The 15,312-nt window shown below is 28.6% G+C and overlaps 1 protein-coding gene across 8 annotated transcripts in view; it reads left to right on the plus strand.

The window, feature by feature from the left end:
• The window catches only part of LOC126736934 (mucin-5AC-like), a 44,833-nt gene that overhangs the window by 22,202 nt on the left and 7,319 nt on the right, over positions 1-15,312 (plus strand). The window lies entirely within an intron of this gene.

The raw sequence follows: 15,312 nt of genomic DNA on the forward strand, positions 1-15,312 counted from the left end.
CAATATAATAAACAAGGCTGCTTTTTCAATTTTAGCAAAGGAACTAATTTCAAAATTATGCAAATTAAAGTAAAGTGCATTTATAATGTTAATAGAGGATAAATGCATAGCTACTTGTTTGGTTGAGTTTTATGATACTTGGATTCCTCTGCTAAAGAAAAAACAGATCATTCGTAAAATTAATTGAATATTGGACTTATATTTTATTTAAATATTTTCTATTATTGAGTTATATTAGGATCAAATTTTTTAACTATTAAAAAATTAACCGTTGTATTTTCGCCATTATTTTTTGAAACAGTTTATCAAAGTGAAACAAGTGTCAATTTAAAAGAATCTTTGATTGTTTTTGGACGAATCAAAGAGATACAGAAAAAGTCATTTTTTTTATTAATTTTTTTTTATTTTATTTTATTTTATTTACCTTGAAAACGGTAGTAGATTTAACTACCGAAAAGTATCGGTAAAGAACAAATTTAATTCTTCTAAATACGTGAATAAGTCTATTTTCTTCTCCTTTTTAGTAATTGAGCGTATGAGATAGTATTTTCTAAATTGATATTTATTGAAAAAGTGACGATGAAATAATACCCAACAAAATAGATAACTTATAATTTTTTAAGCAAAATATTGTAAAAGTCTGACTTCTGATAAAAATCAGCATATAAAAAGGAATTGTTGCCTCAGACATGCATTAAATACAATAGAATGTTAAAAAATGCGCATTTAACTAACAAACCTACATGGCAAATATATGTTAGTTTAAAATGCAAGGGAGTTATTGAGTTGTTCCTTTAATCCTGGGCCACGTTGTATATACTTATTTTAGTAAACCCCATTTTTTCAAAAAATCAAGATAAAAAAAATTATCTAAATATCTTTAAAAATAAGAAGGATAGAGAAGTATCCATAAAAATGTCCTAATAACTGATGTCCTATACACTGTAGGATGGCATGTAGAATTTTCTTGGAACAGATTCAAAAATGTTAATAATCTTTTTGAATCTGCAAAAAAATATGATGATGAGACCAGGGCCGAGCCGTGCCGGGGGTGCAAGGGGTGCGCCGCACCCGGGCGGCGCTCATTTGGGGCGGCAAAATATCCGAAAAATAAAATAAAAAAGCGCCAAGTAATGAAAAAAAAATTATGAATAACAAACATTTATAAAATTTAAAACTTATAATTAAGGCGCCAACAGAATACAATGTTTACTGAAACCGAGCATTGTTCCCCGAATCGTTGCTATAATAATAATAATAATCTATATAGATAAATAAATAGGTACCAGGACCAGGTAATAAAAACAATAGCACCGCAAGTATGGTGGGTTCAGCCCCAGCGCCGCCGGTGCTGATGATGTTATAAGGGCGGCGTAATTAAAAGAGCCGCGTAAAGTACCACCAATAGTAATTCCTCGAAATTTATTTCTTGCGGAATTTCAATACTTTTGGGTAATAAATAATATGTATTTTGGAGCTGCAGAAATAAGCGGGGGTGTGTTTAGAAATTCCCACCCTTTTGTTTTTAATTTATTTTAATTTGCGAGTTTTAAAGCGACTTGTCGATTAGTGTTTATTTTTAATACATTTTATATAAAAATTGTGTTTGTGTTGTTAACGGTAAGTTTAAAATATTTTATTAATATCTTCCAAATATTTAGAACTTCATGCCTTAAGCAATTTTTCATTGAAAAAAGTTATGTCTGATTTTTGTGCCAATTCTAAAAAAAATATTTGTTGATTTAGATGGTTGATGGTCGAAAGAGGCTTTCTGGTTCCCAATACCGAAAAAGGAAGCTAGAAAAGGAGGAAGATGACAGGCGGTTAGCAGGTTCGTTAAAAAAGTTTTTTGCGTCATCAACGAACCCACAACCGGCACAACCTCAACCTTCAACAAGCCAAAGGCCGGTTGTTCAATCTTTGACGTCAACTGAAGCCGATGCCGATGTAGAACAATCAAATGATGGAGATCAACAACCATCAGGAGATGAACTGAAACAAGATGATCACTCGACGAATACGCCAGCAAATACCCAAACTGAGAACATTGAAGCTATTCAGGTAAATGAAGAACGATTTAAAGATCCAGCATATTGGCCCGAAATATTAACGGATAATATTAGATTATTGATTTTAGGAATAGGACCTGTTCAAATTAAAAATATTAATTATCCCATTAATCATTTAAATAGATGTTTTAGCGCTGCTTACTTTGAAAAAACATTAACTAACAATGAAAAAGTTCCTAGAACCTGGCTTATTTACTCAAAATCTAAAGATTCAGTGTACTGTTTTCCTTGTAAATTATTTAAAGTTTCTGATAATAGTTTTAATGAGGGGAATGGCTATAGTGACTGGCGACATTTATCTCGGACTTTAGAAAGACACGAAACCGGAGTAATGTTAGCAACGGAATACCAGCAACGGCGGTTGCCGGGTGGTCACGAGTCGCGCGCGATGTCGAAGCGGCGCTTATGAAAATTGATAGTTTATTTAACACATGCATAACTTTAGATGCATTAAAACTTCCATTAGATGCATTTTCTCAACGCAAAAAATTCCTCTTTACTAATTTTATTATGTCGACACAATTAAAAAAATTATGAAAAATTTTATCGGAAAAAAATTATTTTAAACTCGATATAAGTCGTTTAAAAAGCAAAAAAAACACCGTTGGTATGGTAGCAATTTGAGGATTTTTTTAGGGATGACAACTCAATATCTCTACTAACTTACTGGATATACCGTTTGAGAAAGTCAACCAATTTTAAAAAACTACTTTTTCTAAACTAATTTTTTTACTATGATAAAAGAAGAGTCCAAATTCGGTATATTCGACATTTGAAGGGTAAAAAAACACCGTTGCTACGGGTAAAAAATTAGGATTTTTTTAAGAATGATAACACGGTATCTGTAGATACTTACTATGTATGTCTTTTCGAAAAGCCGACGTATTTTAAAAAACTAGATATTTTTTAGTTTGATAAAAAAATAGACCAAATTCGGTATATTCGACATTTGAAGGGTAAAAAAACACCGTTGCTACGGGTAAAAAATTATAATTTTTTTAAGAATGATAATACGGTATCTGTTGATACTTACTATGTATGTTTTTTCAAAAAGCCGACGTATTTTAAAAAACTAGAATTTTTTTAGTTTGATAAAAAAATAGACTAAATTCGGTATATTTGACATTTGAAGGGTAAAAAAAACACCGTTGCTACAATTAAAAAATTAAGATTTTTTTATGAATGATAATACGGTATCTGTAGATACTTACTATGTATGTCTTTTCAAAAAGCCGACGTATTTTAAAAAACTAGAATTTTTTTAGTTTAATAAAAAAATAGACCAAATTCGGTATATTCGACATTTGAAGGGTAAAAAAACACCGTTGCTAGGGGTAAAAAATTAGGATTTTTTTAAGAATGATAAAAGAGTATCTATAGATACTTACTATGTATGTCTTTTAAAAAAGCCGACGTATTTTAAAAAACTAGAATTTTTTTAGTTTGATAAAAAAATAGACCAAATTCGGTATATTCGACATTTGAAGGGTAAAAAAACACCGTTGCTAGGGGTAAAAAATTAAGATTTTTTTAAGAATGATAATACGGTATCTGTAGATACTTACTATGTATGTCTTTTCGAAAAGCCGACGTATTTTAAAAAACTAGAATTTTTTTAGATTGATAAAAAAATAGACCAAATTCGGTATATTCGACATTTGAAGGGTAAAAAAACACCGTTGCTAGGGGTAAAAAATTAAGATTTTTTTAAGAATAATAAAAGAGTATCTATAGATACTTACTATGTATGTCTTTTAAAAAAGCCGACGTATTTTAAAAAACTAGAATTTTTTTAGTTTGATAAAAGAATAGACCAAATTCGGTATATTCGACATTTGAAGGTTAAAAAAACACCGTTGCTACGGGTAAAAAATTAAGATTTTTTTAAGAATGATAATACGGTATCTGTAGATACTTACTCTATATGTCTTTTCAAAAAGCCGACGTATTTTAAAAAACTAGAATTTTTTTAGTTTGATAAAAAAATAGACCACATTCGGTATATTCGACATTTGAAGGGTAAAAAAACACCGTTGCTAGGGGTAAAAAATTAAGATTTTTTTATGAATGATAATACGGTATCTGTTGATACTTACTATGTATGTTTTTTCAAAAAGCCGACGTATTTTAAAAAACTAGAATTTTTTTAGTTTGATAAAAGAATAGACCAAATTCGGTAGTTTCGACATTTGAAGGGTAAAAAAACACCGTTGCTACGGGTAAAAAATTAAGATTTTTTTAAGAATGATAAAAGAGTATCTATAGATACTTACTATGTATGTCTTTTAAAAAAGCCGACGTATTTTAAAAAACTAGAATTTTTTTAAATTCGGTATATTCGACATTTGAAGGGTAAAAAAACACCGTTGCTAGGGGTAAAAAATTAAGATTTTTTTAAGAATGATAATACGGTATTTGTAGATACTTACTATGTATGTCTTTTCGAAAAGCCGACGTATTTTAAAAAACTAGAATTTTTTTAGTTTGATAAAAAAATAGACCAAATTCGGTATATTCGACATTTAAAGGGTAAAAAAACACCGTTGCTAGGGGTAAAAAATTAAGATTTTTTTAAGAATGATAAAAGAGTATCTATAGATACTTACTATGTATGTCTTTTAAAAAAGCCGACGTATTTTAAAAAACTAGAATTTTTTTAGTTTGATAAAAGAATAGACCAAATTCGGTATATTCGACATTTGAAGGTTAAAAAAACACCGTTGCTACGGGTAAAAAATTAAGATTTTTTTAAGAATGATAATACGGTATCTGTAGATACTTACTCTATATGTCTTTTTAAAAAGCCGACGTATTTTAAAAAACTAAAATTTTTTTAGTTTGATAAAAAAATAGACCACATTCGGTATATTCGACATTTGAAGGGTAAAAAAACACCGTTGCTAGGGGTAAAAAATTAAGATTTTTTTATGAATGATAATACGGTATCTGTTAATACTTACTATGTATGTTTTTTCAAAAAGCCGACGTATTTTAAAAAACTAGAATTTTTTTAGTTTGATAAAAGAATAGACCAAATTCAGTAGTTTCGACATTTGAAGGGTAAAAAAACACCGTTGCTACGGGTAAAAAATTAAGATTTTTTTAAGAATGATAAAAGAGTATCTATAGATACTTACTATGTATGTCTTTTAAAAAAGCCGACGTATTTTAAAAAACTAGAATTTTTTTAAATTCGGTATATTCGACATTTGAAGGGTAAAAAAACACCGTTGCTAGGGGTAAAAAATTAAGATTTTTTTATGAATGATAATACGGTATCTGTAGATACTTACTATGTATGTCTTTTCAAAAGGCCGACGTATTTTAAAAAACTAGAATTTTTTTAGATTGATAAAAAAATAGACCAAATTCGGTATATTCGACATTTGAAGGGTAAAAAAACACCGTTGCTAGGGGTAAAAAATTAAGATTTTTTTATGAATGATAATACGGTATCTGTAGATACTTACTCTATATGTCTTTTCAAAAAGCCGACGTATTTTAAAAAACTAGAATTTTTTTAGTTTGATAAAAAAATAGACCACATTCGGTATATTCGACATTTGAAGGGTAAAAAAACACCGTTGCTACGGGTAAAAAATTAAGATTTTTTTAGGAATGATAATACGGTATCTGTAGATACTTACTCTATATGTCTTTTCAAAAAGCCGACGTATTTTAAAAAACTAGAATTTTTTTAGTTTGATAAAAGAATAGACCAAATTCGGTAGTTTCGACATTTGAAGGATAAAAAAACACCGTTGCTACGGGTAAAAAATTAGGATTTTTTTAAGAATGATAAAAGAGTATCTATAGATACTTACTATCTATGTCTTTTAAAAAAGCCGACGTATTTTAAAAAACTAGAATTTTTTTAGTTTGATAAAAAAATAGACCAAATTCGGTATATTCGACATTTGAAGGGTAAAAAAACACCGTTGCTAGGGGTAAAAAATTAAGATTTTTTTATGAATGATAATACGGTATCTGTAGATACTTACTATGTATGGCTTTTCAAAAAACCGGCGTATTTTAAAAAACTAGAATTTTTTTAGTTTGATAAAAAAATAGACCAAATTCGGTATATTCGACATTTGAAGGGTAAAAAAACACCGTTACTACGGGTAAAAAATTAAGATTTTTTTAAGAATGATAAAAGAGTATCTATAGATACTTACTATGTATGTCTTTTAAAAAAGCCGACGTATTTTAAAAAACTAGAATTTTTTTAGTATGATAAAAGAATAGACTAAATTGGTATTTTCGACAATTGAAGAATTCATGTGTGTATTTGAGAACTGTTTAAGGCTTAATATTTTTCTACTTCCTGATACCTTATAGTATAAATCTTTCCTTCGAACTCACTTGCACCATTTTTCATCCGGTATTTCAATTGTTCTTTTATTTACAGCGCAAGATTTTGTATTTATTTCTAACATTATAGTCTTATGGCAGGACAATACATATTCTCTAACATTTCTACAGAATCCACTACGGGTTTTTTTCGAAGTTCTTTATGCAAGAGATAATTTTTTATATAGTTGAAATAATTTTTTCCTCTTGCATTGCTGGAACGACCTCTAGTAGGAACAGGTAACCAAAGAGATAGGTAAGAAAAGTAATGTTAAATAATATACGATAACAATGTCGGATTAAAAAAATTATTTAATTTACTAACACCGCCATTGCACATTTGTAAATTAACCATTTCTCGGATTAAAATAAAATATTTAAAAAAATATGAAATAAAATAAGGATTTTTAAAAAAAAATTTAGTTTTTTGTTTGCTTTGTTTCTTGTGATTCTGTTAAATTTTTTTCCCAATCAGTATTTTAAAACAATAGGTGCTTCCATTAAAAAAAAATAAATTCCAACAGCTTTTGTTCAGCAAAGGTAAGAGTAAGAATATCAAATTTAGAATCTAATAATATTACAAAATACCCAAACCAATGCACGAAATCTTTAATATTTGCAACATTAAAAGCAGCCGCAACAGTTTTCCCTAACAAAACTTAAATATTATACTAAAATGTTCATTAAATATAATTAAGAAAATTTTCATAATATGCACAACAAATCTGAATAGGAGTAACTGGACTATTGACATGTTTATTATACAAGGTGTCTCACGACGAATAGACGCGATCAATATTTCGGAAACTAATTATTCAAAAATTTTGAAAATTTGGCAACAGGGCACAGTCGATGAAGGCCTAATTTGGCCTGATGTTAAAAGCCGTATAGATACAGGGCTCAAGGATTGTTGATTAGTTGATCATGACGGTTGTCATAGTAACCGCTGGAAGCGGCAGTAAGACAATGGATTATAATTATGCATTAAATGTATAAGTAATTAAAAAGTGTAAATTTCTGTTATAATTCATTATCTTACTGTTGCTTGTAGCGGTTACTATGACAACCGTCATGGTCAACGAATCAACAATCCTTAAGCCGTGTACTACTATTATACGGCTTTTAACATTAGGCCAAATTTAAACTGCCAATACTTCAAAAACTATCAATTTTTGGACTAGATAACCTTATATAAAGTTAACCTTATTTTTAATTATCTTTATGAAAAAATTATAAAAATAAGGGGTTTTCATTTAAAAAAGTTGACTTTTAATGATTTTTTTCATTTCAATTTTTAATGCTAGTTTTTGACCCCCCTATACCTTTTTTTAAGCCAAATATTAAAATAGTCTTTTAAAGTGGTTCTTGCTTTAAAATAAAACCGAAACTAACCAATAAATGAAGACTACTAAAAGGGAGTAATCGGTAATTATGTTAGGGCTTATAAACATAGTTTTTCACATGAAATTAAAAATATCTCAAAAACGGTTACACTTAGGTATAGGACATTATACACAAAATATACCTAGAATTTCACGTGGAAGCCAAAAATGTAAAAATATACAGGGTATTCCATTAAAAATAACGAAGTTGACACCTACTTCCGGTATAACCGGAAACGTCACAACTGTCAAAATATTTTCGTTGTGTGGCCCCCATCGACTATGCGATGTTGCCAAATTTTCAAAATTTTTGAAAAATTAGTCTCCGAGACATCGATCGCGTCTATTCGTCGTGAGACACCCTGTATAACAAACATGTCAATAGTCCAGTTACTCCTATTCAGATTTGTTGTGCACATTATGAAAATTTTCTTAATTATATTTAATAAACATTTTAGTATAATATTTAAGTTTTGTTAGGGAAAACTGTTGCGGCTGCTTTTAATGTTGCAAATATTAAAGATTTCGTGCATTGGTTTGGGTATTTTGTAATATTATTAGATTCTAAATTTGATATTCTTACTCTGACCCTATAATTAAACCAAAAATCATTAATATATTGTAATAAACTTATTTTGTTAAATAATAAAAATACTGCATGAATTTCTGCTAAAGAAAAATCAGTTAAAACCGTATAAAAAATTGGCCATTTTCCGCTATATTTATCAAAAAAAAATGTAAATTTATTGAGCCAGTTTGAATTGTTACATAATCTCGCTGGGATCAAATCATTTTAAAAACTGGAGATACGCATTCCTTTCCCTCTTTAGCAAACCCTACTCTTACTCCTACCATATAATACAAAATTCTGTTTTCAAAAAAAATCGCTTTGCTATCTGAAACATGATGTTGGACAATACTACCAGTGGCATCTAAATGTAAAATGACCTTTCTGGTTGGATTTCCGAATAGAGGATATTAAGAAGTCATTTTTTTTTTGCTGAAAATATATACAGTAAGATATATATATATTCAGTTTGCCAGTAAACTGAATATACTCCAGATGATGGTACCCATAAAATATCAAAGCGATTATCAGATTTGCGATCAAGTTGTGATAAAAATTCCGCCGTAATATTTTTATAGACCCCATCACTTTTATTTGCCTGCAAATTTCTTGTCAAATTGAAAATATTATTAGGTTTTAAAATATTTTTTATTTTTATTTATAAAGAAGTCATATATATCCCTAAAATGAGTCGCTAATAAAGTTCTTTCAGTTCCTTACTTGCCCAGTCAAATAATCAGCATGTTTAAAATTAAAATTAGAACTAAACACATTAGAAATATAATTCGAGCATTCTTCTTTGTAATTTCTTAAATGACAAACAAGTTTAAAAGTTTCACAATAATAATGGCCACAATAACCATATATGTATGTTCTATGTGTATTTTTTGATGCGATACGACTTTACAAAAAACAAATAAGCATTATAACTTTTTTTAGTTCTTTCTTTTAAGTAATATGCGTACTGACGCTCTATAAATTTAACAATATTAATTCTAAAATCATTATTTAGCTTTAAATTGTGTTATTGTGATCTCAAAATAACCTCTACAATTATTACACTTATTATATAAAAATTTCCTTTTTTTTGTACGAATTTGGCCTTAATTGGCATTAATTGAACCACTAGGTAATAAGATATTAAAAACATTTTCTTTTTATTAAATAAACTACTGTAAGAGAAGCAAATAGAAATTAAAATAAATAAAAATATGTTAAATTAATAATTAGTAACTAAAAAATAGTAGAGTAAATAGTAAAACAAAGGAAAATAAAACAAATTTACGTAAATTAAAAACAAAAGTTATAATAAAGCGTTCGTTATAGAATAAACCCAATGAACACACGCGTCGGCATCCTTTAGTGTAACAACAAACGCATTGCCTTACCTTAAACATTACGCAATTGCATCAGCTGTCTCTTTTTCGCACACACGCTTGGAATAACTTATTAGCAGGATCTGAACGATCCGCGTGTTTGGCGTAAGCGTCTCAATCACAAAAAAACAATGTGGCCAAATTAAAATTCTAGACAACAAAATTTCCACTGCGTACACACTTAAGGAAGATTTAAAAAAGAACTTAAAACAGAAAATCTAATTTTATATTCAGAAAATTATACCTGGAGCAAAGGTGTTTTATACCTTTACGTGCTAAATCTAGCAAAATTAGTTCGTTCATTCATCAGTAGAAATTAATTCTAGTTTTTCAAAATATGCTGTGTTGGCTTTTATGACATACAAAAGGTAGATATTAAATTATCAGCCCTAAAAAAACCTAACTTTCACTCACAGCAAAAGTGTTCCTTTACCCTCTTAAACAGCTTATAGAGTACTCAAATAACTATACATGTTGAATTGGAATTCCTAAAAATATTAATCCTATACGCAACGGTGTTATTTTACCCTCCAATTGTCGAAAATACCGAATTTGGTCTATTCTTTTATCAAACTAAAAAAATTCTAGTTTTTTAAAATACGTCGGCTTTTTGAAAAGACATACATAGTAAGTATCTACAGATACCGTATTATCATTCTTAAAAAAATCTTAATTTTTTACCAGTAGCAACGGTGTTTTTTTACCCTTCAAATGTCGAATATACCGAATTTGGTCTATTTTTTTATCAAACTAAAAAAATTCTAGTTTTTTAAAATACGTCGGCTTTTTGAAAAGACATACATAGTAAGTATCTACAGATACCGTATTATCATTCATAAAAAAATCTTAATTTTTTACCCGTAGCAACGGTGTTTTTTTACCCTTCAAATGTCGAATATACCGAATTTGGTCTATTTTTTTATCAAACTAAAAAAATTCTAGTTTTTTAAAATACGTCGGCTCTTTTAAAAGACATACATAGTAAGTATCTACAGATACCGTATTATCATTGATAAAAAAATCTTAATTTTTTACCCCTAGCAACGGTGTTTTTTTACCCTTCAAATGTCGAATATACCGAATTTGGTCTATTCTTTTATCAAACTAAAAAAATTCTAGTTTTTTAAAATACGTCGGCTTTTTGAAAAGACATACATAGTAAGTATCTACAGATACCGTATTATCATTCTTAAAAAAATCTTAATTTTTTACCAGTAGCAACGGTGTTTTTTTACCCTTCAAATGTCGAATATACCGAATTTGGTCTATTTTTTTATCAAACTAAAAAAATTCTAGTTTTTTAAAATACGTCGGCTTTTTGAAAAGACATACATAGTAAGTATCTACAGATACCGTATTATCATTCATAAAAAAATCTTAATTTTTTACCCGTAGCAACGGTGTTTTTTTACACTTCAAATGTCGAATATACCGAATGTGGTCTATTTTTTTATCAAACTTAAAAAATTCTAGTTTTTTAAAATACGTCGGCTTTTTGAAAAGACATATAGAGTAAGTATCTACAGATACCGTATTATGATTCTTAAAAAAATCTTAATTTTTTACCCGTAGCAACGGTGTTTTTTTACCCTTCAAATGTCGAATATACCGAATTTGGTCTATTTTTTTATCAAACTAAAAAAATTCTAGTTTTTTAAAATACGTCGGCTTTTTTAAAAGACATACATAGTAAGTATCTATAGATACTCTTTTATCATTCTTAAAAAAATCTTAATTTTTTACCCGTAGCAACGGTGTTTTTTTACACTTCAAATGTCTAATATACCGAATGTGGTCTATTTTTTTATCAAACTTAAAAAATTCTAGTTTCTTAAAATACGTCGGCTTTTTGAAAACACATACATAGTAAGTATCTACAGATACCGTATTATCATTCTTAAAAAAATCTTAATTTTTTACCAGTAGCAACGGTTTTTTTTTACCCTTCAAATGTCGAATATACCGAATTTGCTCTATTTTTTTATCAAACTAAAAAAATTCTAGTTTTTTAAAATACGTCGGCTTTTTTAAAAGACATACATAGTAAGTATCTATAGATACTCTTTTATCATTCTTAAAAAAATCTTAATTTTTTACCCGTAGCAACGGTGTTTTTTTATCCTTCAAATGTCGAAAATACCGAATTTGGTCTATTCTTTTATCAAACTAAAAAAATTCTAGTTTTTTAAAATACGTCGGCTTTTTTAAAAGACATACATAGTAAGTATCTATAGATACTCTTTTATCATTCTTAAAAAAATCTTAATTTTTTACCCGTAGCAACGGTGTTTTTTTACCCTTCAAATGTCGAAACTACCGAATTTGGTCTATTCTTTTATCAAACTAAAAAAATTCTAGTTTTTTAAAATACGTCGGCTTTTTTAAAAGACATACATAGTAAGTATCTACAGATACCGTATTATCATTCATAAAAAAATCTTAATTTTTTACCCCTAGCAACGGTGTTTTTTTACCCTTCAAATGTCGAATATACCGAATTTGGTCTATTTTTTATCAAACTAAAAAAATTCTAGTTTTTTAAAATACGTCGGCTTTTTGAAAAGGCATACATAGTAAGTATCTACAGATACCGTATTATCATTCTTAAAAAAATCTTAATTTTTTACCCCTAGCAACGGTGTTTTTTTTTACCCTTCAAATGTCGAATATACCGAATTTGGTCTATTTTTTTATCAAACTAAAAAAATTCTAGTTTTTTAAAATACGTCGGCTTTTTGAAAAGACATACATAGTAAGTATCTACAGATACCGTATTATCATTCATAAAAAAATCTTAATTTTTTACCCGTAGCAACGGTGTTTTTTTTACCCTTCAAATGTCGAATATACCGAATTTGGTCTATTTTTTTATCAAACTAAAAAAATTCTAGTTTCTTAAAATACGTCGGCTTTTTGAAAAGACATACATAGTAAGTATCTACAGATGCCGTATTATCATTCTTAAAAAAATCTTAATTTTTTACCAGTAGCAACGGTGTTTTTTTACCCTTCAAATGTCGAATATACCGAATTCGGTCTAGTTTTTTATCAAACTAAAAAAATTCTAGTTTTTTAAAATACGTCGGCTTTTTGAAAAGACATACATAGTAAGTATCTACAGATACCGTATTATCATTCTTAAAACAATCTTAATCTTTTACCAGTAGCAACGGTGTTTTTTTACCCTTCAAATGTCGAATATACCGAATTTGGTCTATTTTTTTATCAAACTAAAAAATATCTAGTTTTTTAAAATACGTCGGCTTTTCGAAAAGACATACATAGTAAGTATCTACAGATACCGTGTTATCATTCTTAAAAAAATCCTAATTTTTTACCCGTAGCAACGGTGTTTTTTTACCCTTCAAATGTCGGATATACCGAATTTGGACTCTTCTTTTATCATAGTAAAAAAATTAGTTTAGAAAAAGTAGTTTTTTAAAATTGGTTGACTTTCTCAAACGGTATATCCAGTAAGTTAGTAGAGATATTGAGTTGTCATCCCTAAAAAAATCCTCAAATTGCTACCATACCAACGGTGTTTTTTTTGCTTTTTAAACGACTTATATCGAGTTTAAAATAATTTTTTTCCGATAAAATTTTTCATAATTTTTTTAATTGTGCCGACATAATAAAATTAGTAAAGAGGAATTTTTTGCGTTGAGAAAATGCATCTAATGGAAGTTTTAATGCATCTAAAGTTTTGCATGTGTTAAATAAACTATCAATTTTCATAAGCGCCGCTTCGACATCGCGCGCGACTCGTGACCACCCGGCAACCGCCGTTGCTGGTATTCCGTTGCTAACATTACTCCGGTAGACACGAAACCAGTAAGGGGCATTTTGAAAGTGTTAGGAAATGGCTTGAATTAAAAAAATCAATAGAAAAAGGTTTAACTGTAGACTCTATCAATCAAAATTTATTTCAAATGGAAAAAAAAGATGGACTTCGATTTTAGAGAGAATAATATCTGTTATCCAGTTTTTAGTTGGACAAAACTTAGCTTTTACCCTTATCAAAAACTATTTGATAAGGGTAACGGTAATTTTCTGAAATTAATTGAGACGATTGCAAAATTTGATTCTGTAATGGTCGAACATATTGATAGAGTCCAAAAAGATGGGAACAAAATGCCGCATGATTTGGGAGATAAAATACAAAATGAATTGATTTTTTTAATAGGAGAAAAAGTAAAAAAGTGTAATGTTGAATGTTTAAAATTATGCAAATATTTCTCAATCATTCTTGACTGTACACCTGACGTTAGTCACCAAGAACAAATTACCATTATTGTTAGATTCGTTTTTATTGATGATTGTTCTAAAAGTATAGAAATTCGAGAACATTTTTTAGGATTTTGTAAAGTTACAAACACTACTGGTCAGGGGTTAACAGATTTTTTATTAAATTATTTAAAAGAACTGGATATTCATATTGCCGATATGAGAGGTCAGGGCTATGACAACGGAGCAAACATGAAAGGCAAGCACAATGGCCTACAAAAAAAAATTTTAAATATTTATCCTAGAGCCTTTTTTGTACCCTGTGCCGCCCATAGTTTAAATTTAGAAGTTAATGATGCAGCAAAGAGCTCTCTAGAAGTAACTAATTTTTTTAGCATTATTCAGGAAATATATGTCTTTTTTTCGACCTCAACTTACAGATGGAATGCTCTCTTAAAAGAGCTGCCCAGGCTAACACTAAAGCCCTTATCGGATACCCGCTGGGAAAGCCGTATTGAGGCAATAAAAACTCTTAGATTTCAGTTAGAAAAATTGTATGATGCTCTGTTTACGCTTTTTAATGATGAAAGCAGAGATAATGAAACAAAGAATATTGCAATGTCCCTAATAAATAAAATAAAATCATTTAAATTTATTTGTTCGTTAGTTATTTGGTACAACATTTTGGCAAAAATTAATATAGTAAGCAAAACACTGCAAAAGTCTAATGTTATTTTACCAGAAGCTGTACAGATGCTAAAAGAAATCAAATTATTTTTGACACAAATGAGATCGGAAAACGGTTTTTAGACATGATAAATGAATCTAAGAAAATTGCGGAAGAAGTAGACGCCGAAATTTCCTTTCCAGCCATTCACTCAATAAGACCAAGTTTTTTGATTATGAACACAAAGATGAGCTAATCCAATCTCCAGAAATAAATTTTAAAGTAATATTTTTATTAATATTCTCGATATTTCAACCTCAAAATTGGATAAGAGATTTCACGATTTACAAAAACATATTGAATTATTTGGTTTTTTAAACAATTTGAAAGCATTTTCCAAACCCGAAATAATGACCTATTGTAAGAATTTAGAAGCTAAATTAACTGACCCTGAAACAAAAAATATGGACATAAATGGATTCGACCTCTATAATGAAATCGACATATTATCAATTTACATTAATGATTAAAATAATTAACAAAACAATTAATTTACATTAATGATTTAAATATTGAAATATTTTCTCGGCCAAAGAAATATTAATAGATCTGGTTGCTAACGATTTGAAAGGCATAAATTTATTCGTAGCTTTAAGAATATTTTTAACAATGC

Source organism: Anthonomus grandis, chromosome 5 (genome assembly GCF_022605725.1).
Source record: "Anthonomus grandis grandis chromosome 5, icAntGran1.3, whole genome shotgun sequence".
Classification (NCBI taxonomy): Eukaryota; Metazoa; Arthropoda; class Insecta; order Coleoptera; family Curculionidae; genus Anthonomus; species Anthonomus grandis.